The following is a 7,594-nucleotide window of genomic DNA, read 5'->3' as shown; positions in this document are numbered from 1 at the left end:
GACATGGTCATGGGCGGGCTCCATCAGGGCTAAGGCCTCCGCTGCGGAATGAAGAGTTGTTGTGCCGCTCTTGCCAGTTGATATCCCCGAGGCAGATCACTACACCACGACAAAACTTTAGGGACAATCAACTGCAGGGAAAGGTTAAGAATTCATGTCACCAATACTGCCGGCAAAGATTTATCTGCCGGAAAAAAATTTACAGGGCGTGCTATCTGCCGGCAAAAGCTAACATTGGAGGGCAGTGTCTCTGCTGGCATCTTTAGGGTCGGCCCATCTGCCCTGAAAAGTAAATGAGGGCAGAAGCATTGCCCGTATGCACGTTGGTGGGCCTGAAATTTTTTGGCCCAAAAAGCGCGTGAGGCAGCCGCGGGAGATGCGAACGATAGAAGTCACTGGAAGCACCACGCAACCCTAACCTTCGCCGCATCCATTCCCCACCTCTCATTCCCTCAGCCGCCGCACTCTCCATCGACATGGTCATCGCGCTACAAGCAGCACCGCTGCCTCCCAATGTTGCCGCCCCGGATCCCCCACCCACGCCGCTGCCACCGCCCTCGCATCCCCCACCCATGCCACCGTCTTCGCATACCCCATCCACGCCATCGTCGGAGGTCAACGGCGAATTTGGAGGCGACCTCCGCGAACCGCCTGGCGATCTCGCCTCCGTCCACAGCACACAATCGATATTGCGGCAGCAGGTTCGTTCACCATAGCCGCTGCGCTGGTGGGGTGAGCCTGGCCTTACCTGCCGTTCAAATCTCGTTGCCTATGGTGTGCCCCCGCCACCGCGGGCTGTCCTACAGGTCTGGCGCCCACCACCTCTCTATTATTCTGCTTTCCTCAGCATGTGTCTGTACGCTACTCCCTCTTCTACCTTTTTGTTCCTCTGTTATGCAAACTGAGTGGTTCAAATAAAGTTTATTCTGGAGAAATTTGCTGGATGATAACTCTGTACTAAATGCATGTGTTCTGTTTTAGCCTCTCTTTGCTTCTTATTTAAATCAAATCCCCACTACAGCTATAGCTTAATCAATCAAATTCATATGTCCTGTTTAGAATTTCTGCAGTGATGAAAGTCCTTTCAATTCTGGCTTCGTTGCCTTAGAACAAATAATAATTCTAGTTGTTGTTCAGATATTTTTCTTACAATTCTGCATATACAGAGAGCCAATAGATGTGACTGAATATGGGCTTTTGTGGGTCTGCTATTCTTGGTTGTTCAGAAATGCATGGCTCAAGTTTGCTCTGTCTAGAAGCTTTGCAATTCTGCATATGCAGGGAGCCAATAGATGTGACCGAATCCGGGTCTTTGTGGGCTGCTATTTTTGGTTGTTCAGAAATGCGTGGATAAAGTTTGCTCTGACTAGAAGCTGGTACTGGAAAATGCCGATGTGGCCAGATGACTTTTTGTCAATTGAGTTAGAGTTAGCTAGCATAAATATTTTGCTCTCAAATGCAGTTCTTTAGTTATACTTAATGACACATTTTGTGCCATGGTGTGTTTGTGGGATACTGAGATGTCGTGTTGCTTTCATTGTGTAAATAAGATGGTCGGGAGCTTGTAAAACTGCATGGCATACCTGATGTTTGGATACATGATTTTGTAGTTTGCCCCCTCCCTGAAAGTACATGATCTCATTAAATTATCTACATTTAACATGACAAGCTCTGGAATAAGCGTAATGAATTGATGTGATTAGTATAAATAACATGATTTGTTTTAGAATAAGAGGTAATGCACAGATAACATGCATGCTTCTTAGACTGGCTTGTGTGTTTTGCTATTATGACTCTATATACATGGTTCGTAAAGTTCTTTTATCTTGCTATTATGAAAGTGATATGCCTTTTAATGATGTGATGCAGTTGTAGTGGCGAAATATGGTACAAGACGGAATGGAAAGAAAACTCTTGTGCTTGAAGGGAGCGGAAGCGGATGTTATTGGGGTCAGCGTCACCGTCAAGAGGGTGCTTTTTTGGCTCACTACTAAAGGAAAATGGTGAGTTGCTACTAGAGTAAAACTATCATATTTGTTCTTATTTTTTCCAGAAAAGGAAAAAATGCTCCAGGTGCATGGTGAGGATGGACACCAAGATTGGCTTCCTCTCGCCAGCATGCACTAGGGCTTTGAGGAGCATGAAGTATTGCTGCCTCATGTTGCTATTGCTAGATTAATTTTTGTAAGTTCTATATTGACTTTTTATGATAAAGGGTTACTATTACAGTGCAATTATTGTAGGTGGTTTAGTATGTTGGCACCTGGTTAGGATTAACATAACATTTATTGTCTCTAATACTACAGTACTTGATCTTTCTAGTGTTAGTTTGGGTTTGCATACCATCTATCCCATGTTTACATGATTGTTATCTTGAAAAATATGGATTTTTTATGTGAAGAAGCATTAGTGCATTTTAGGACTCGACGAGTTGTGTGGCCTTGGAAAAAATTGGCCCCCTCGCGTTGGTGTGTTTCTTGCTTTCTTGTGTGTATTTTTCCAAGACGAAGGTTTGGTGACTGATCTGATTGGTATGTGCAAGCTATTCTGGAACATAAATACTTGTGAGATGTCGTAATTGGTTGCTTCTTTTTTTCAGGTTACTGTGTACTACTCTTGCACTCACAATTTTAGAGACGTGTGTTTTGCAAGCTAAAAGGATCTATTGCTAGAATCGAAGTAAGTTTTTGTACATTTTAATATCTACCTGATGAAGTAGCACTCTAGGATGGATCGGTATCTAACTGAAATCAGATGTTATATTTCGTGATGTTACATTTGCAGGACATATTCCCATGTATGTATGTATGCATGATGGATTGTTGCCCTTTTGGCTGTGAGGTAGTACTGAACTTGTGAGCCTACAAATGTATTTGTATGTATGTATGTTGTGATGTAGTACTAAATGTATATCTATGTATGTATGATGTGATGTAGTACTGGACTTGTGAACCTACAAATGTATACCTATGTATGTATGCAAACATGATGTATTGTTGAGATATATTATGATGAAACTTTAATTACCCTACATGTGTGATGTTCAATGTATACATTGTATTCTAGATTATGGTACAAAATTAAGTTGAGAAATGATAGGTTGAACTCGAAGGGGATATTTGTGTTGGCAGTGTACTTAATTAAGGGCACATTCACTGCTAGGAATTCTACTATATGCCCGGGATTGTCTGCCTCCCGAGAAAAATCTATTTGCTGGGAGTACTTCTAACTGCCGGCAAAGCTTTAACTATGAAGGTCATTGGAACTGCCGGGGTTTCCTCTAACTACCAGGAATGGTTTTTCCCGACAGGACTTTCAAGGGCAGTTTGTAAATGCCGGCAAAAGCTATTCCCGGCAGTTTTTTTGCCTCTACTAGCTAGTTCTCCCAGCAGATAAGGTGACTCCTAAGTTTTGTCATGGTGTAGTGGATGTTGCTGCCGCCACCTGAGAAGCAACAAAGGCCGTTTGGGCTGCATTGGCCGCCCAGTTGCAGATTGGACCGTGCTCATGCACCTTGTTAGCACGCGCATGGCGGCTGCGGCCGCGCTCTCGCCGGAGTGGGCCACCGAAGTTGCCCTCACGACGCGGGTCCACGTGCCCATCTTTCACCGGCGACGATTGAAACACTGAAATGATATTTGGGGAGCGAGCTAGCGTGCTTGAGACGCCGGATGTTGAATGTAGCCGACGCACCTTCTCGTGTAAGCCATAGGCGTACTATACATCGACGGTGCTCTGGGCTATTTTGTGTTGCATCTCACACGGTTGGTCATAATAAACTGTGTGTGATCTACTTGATTTTTCATCTTCATTTGAATTACATAATGGGGTCACAGCGGTAATGGACATTGTTTGAATTACTAGACCTTTTATCTGTAGTGAACATCCAACTATATGTGTGTCGTAAAAGAATTGGAATTATCCAGGGTTCGTTTGAACATTTTATACATTAAATTGGTTTTCTAGCCATTTCAGGTGCACAATTCAAAATTAAACTACATGCACATGCTCTGGTGCACCAACATGGGTTCTAAAATCATATATGTGTCCATGGGTTTATGCTTATGTCCCATGCAAGAAATGGGGATGAAATTCGAACACCATGGCACCGTGGCTCTCCGGCAAATGTCGACGTACTTGCTTTTGTAATTCTAGTAAATCCAAAATTCGTCCGAAATTCATGAAACCTGGCATGCTATCATGGAGCGGCATTAACATGTCATGGTAAAAATTTTGTCCCATTTGGGGCAGGTTTGGGTATAAGCTTCTCATAAACCAGAGCTTGTCACAACAAGTGTGATGGTTTCAGTAGGGAACGTGCCACCTTTGGGGATGAAACAATATCCGTTGCCTCTTGATTTCAAATTTTTTTCCTAGTGTCAACATAGAACAACAGGAGTGTTGTGTCAATTTTTGGGATTTTTCGGGGTTCATTTGGACATTTTTATGCATTAATTGAGTTTTCAATGCATTTATATGCATAATTCAAATTTGAACTACATGCACATGCTCTAATGCATATAAATTGGTTGAAAATTCAAATCTGTGTCCTTGGTTGCATGCTCAGGTCCCATGCAAGAAATGGGAATGAATGTCAAGCACCCTGCCACCATCACTCGGCCGCAAACATTGAGATACCTGGTTTTTAAATTCTAGTAAATCCAAAGCTCGTCTGAAATTCATGAAACTTGGCATGCTATCATGGAGCGGCATCAACATGTCGTGGTAAATTTTTTGTCCAATTTGGGGTAGGTTTGGGTATATGCTTCTCACAAACCAGAGCTTCTCACAACAAGCCTGATGGTTTCGGTAGGGAACGTTTCACCTTTCTGGACGAAACGATACCCATTGCCTCTTCTCGATTTCAAATTTTTTCCTAGTGTCAACATAAAACAACAGGAGTGTTGTGTTAATTTTGGGGATTTTTGGGGTTCGTTTGGACATTTTTATGCATTAATTGAGTTTTCAATGCATTTATGTGCATAATTCAAATTTGAACTGCATGCACATGCTCTAATGCATATAAATTGGTTAAAAATTCAAATATGTGTTCTTCGTTGCATGCTTAGGTATAATGCAAGAAATGGAAATGAATGTCAAGCACCCTGCCACTGTCACTCGGCCGCAAACATTGAGATGCATGGTTTTTAAATTCTAGTAAATCCAAAACTCATCTGAAATTCATGAAACTTGGCATGCTATGATGGAGCGGCATCAACATGACGTGGTACAAATTCTGTCCCATTTGGGGCAGGTTTGGGTATATGCTTCTCACAAACCGGAGCTTCTCACAACAAGCATGATGGTTTTCGGTAGGGAACGTCCCACCTTTGGGGACGAAACAATATCCATTGCCTCTTATTGCTATCAATTTTTTTCTCGTGTCAACATAGAACAATAGGAGTGTTGTGTGAATTTTTGTGATTTTTCGGGGTTTGTTTAGACATTTTTATGCATTAACCGAGTTTTCAATGCATTTATGTGCATAATTCAAATTTGAATTACATGCACATGCTCTAGTGCATATAAATTGGTTCAAAAAACAAATATGTGTTCTTGGGTGCATGCTTAGGTCCCATGCAAGAAATGGGAATGAACTTCAAACACCAGGGCACTGTTGATTGCCGGCAAAACATTGAGATACCTGGTTTTTAAATTCTAATAAATCCAAAACTCGTCTGAAATTCATGAAACTTGGCATGCTATCATGGAGCGGCATCTACATGCTGTGGTAAAAAAATTGTCCCATTTGGGGCAGGTTTGGGTATATGCTTCTCACAAACCAGAGCTTCTCACAACAAGCATGATGGTTTCGGTAGGGAACGCCCCACCTTTGGGGATGAAACGATGTCCGTTGCCTCTTATTGCTTTCAAAATTTTCCTCGTGTCAACATAGAACAACAGGAGTGTTGTGTCAATTTTTGTGATTTTTCGGGGTTCGTTTGGACATTTTTATGCATTAACTGAGTTTTCAATGCATTTGTGTGTATAATTCAAATTTGAACTACATGCACATGCTCCAGTGCATATAAATTGGTTGAAAAATCAAATTTGTGTCCTTGGGTGCATGCTTAGGTCCCATGCAAGAAATGTGAATGAATTTCAAACAACAGGGCACCGTTGATTGCCGGCAAAACATTGAGATACCTGGTTTTTAAATTCTAGTAAATCCAAAACTCATCTGAAATTCATGAAACTTGGCATGCTATCATGGAGCGGCATCAACATGCCGTGGTAAAAAAAATTCCCAATTGGGGCAGGTTTGGGTATATGCTTCTCACAACAAGCATGATGGTTTCGGTAGGGAACATCCCACCTTTGGGGACGAAACAATATCCATTGCCTCTTATTGCTTTCAAAATGTTTCTCGTGTCAACATAGAACAACAGGAGTGTCGTGTCAATTTTTGTGATTTTTCGGAGTTTGTTTGGACATTTTTATGCATTAACTGAGTTTTCAATGCATTTATGTGCATAATTGAAATTTGAACTACATGCACATGCTCCAGTGCATATAAATTGGTTGAAAATCAAATTTGTTTCCTTGGGTGCATGCTTAGGTCCCATGCAAGAAATGGGAATGAATTTCAAACACCAGGGCACCGTTGATTGCCGCCAAAATGTTGAGATACTTTATTTTTAAATTCTAGTAAATCCAAAACTCGTCTGAAATTCATGAAACTTGGTATGCTATCATGGAATGGCACCCGACATGTCGTGGTATTTTTCGTGTCCATTTCGAGAGAAGGCGCACTCGAATAATGACAGCCAACGAAGGCATTTTGAAAAAATAGCTGCCACTTTAATATCTCAAACGTTTGTATAATTTGAACCGTGTGCATTCTGTTAATCATTCACATGACGCCACGTGTCTTGGTTTTAATGGCTGTAGGAGGTGTCGTGCGGACAGCTGCTTCACCTTGACTGAACGGGAGGTGTGCGAGCGCAATCCAGTCCGCAGGCTGACCAAGAGGCGTGCAAGTTGTCCTCGAATGTGTAGGCTCATAAGGAAGCGTGCAAGCTGTACGCTGCACAGGCTCACTGGGAAGCGAGTCCATTGACTTCCATGGCCACCCGCCTTCCTCTTCGTGCAGGCGCCCCCCTCAGCGTCACGGGACGCCGCCGTCGAACGCTACCTCTCAGCACCGCCAGCTGCCGTCCTTCCGCGTCCCGCCCATCGATCCCGGGACGACATGATGTTTGATTAACAAGTGAAGAACATTTTGTGCTGCATTGAAGACTTCAACAACGGCGTCCCGGAGGATGACAACGACAACGACAACATGGCACGCCGTCTCCGCCGCTGCCGGAAATATTATTTTTCTTGGGTTTAATACAGGAGTGTTTGTATCTCGATCATATGAATATAAATTCGTAGTATGACTGAATGAAAGATATGGTTTGAGCGAACTTGCATTTTTCTCTCTTAATGTACAGACTTATCAAACGATTTTATTTGAAAAAACATCAATGGTTTTAAATATAAAACACTCATCGCAAATGTTTTAGTTAGAACACCCGTATGCAAACTGGGAGCTTCCCTGGGAAGCCAAAGGAAAATGTGCCGAGCAGGATTTTTGCGGCTCTTGATCGCA

General features: G+C 42.5%; 1 long non-coding RNA gene across 2 annotated transcripts; it reads left to right on the top strand.

The window, feature by feature from the left end:
• The first annotated feature begins 398 nt into the window (after window positions 1–398).
• On the top strand, window positions 399–3,031 carry LOC123086002 (uncharacterized). Of its 2 annotated transcripts, XR_006440256.1 has the most exons (4): window positions 401–806; window positions 1,870–2,184; window positions 2,600–2,679; window positions 2,785–3,031. It is a non-coding gene; the product is annotated as an uncharacterized lncRNA (long non-coding RNA). The 2 variants fall into 2 exon arrangements; XR_006440255.1 differs by having other exon boundaries at window positions 399–806; window positions 1,870–2,679.
• Window positions 3,032–7,594: the final 4,563 nt, after the last annotated feature.

The sequence above is a fragment of the Triticum aestivum genome, chromosome 4A, assembly GCF_018294505.1.
Source record: "Triticum aestivum cultivar Chinese Spring chromosome 4A, IWGSC CS RefSeq v2.1, whole genome shotgun sequence".
Taxonomy (NCBI): Eukaryota; Viridiplantae; Streptophyta; class Magnoliopsida; order Poales; family Poaceae; genus Triticum; species Triticum aestivum.
Note: the sequence above shows the minus strand (reverse complement) of the source record. Positions and strands in the feature narration are given on the sequence as shown.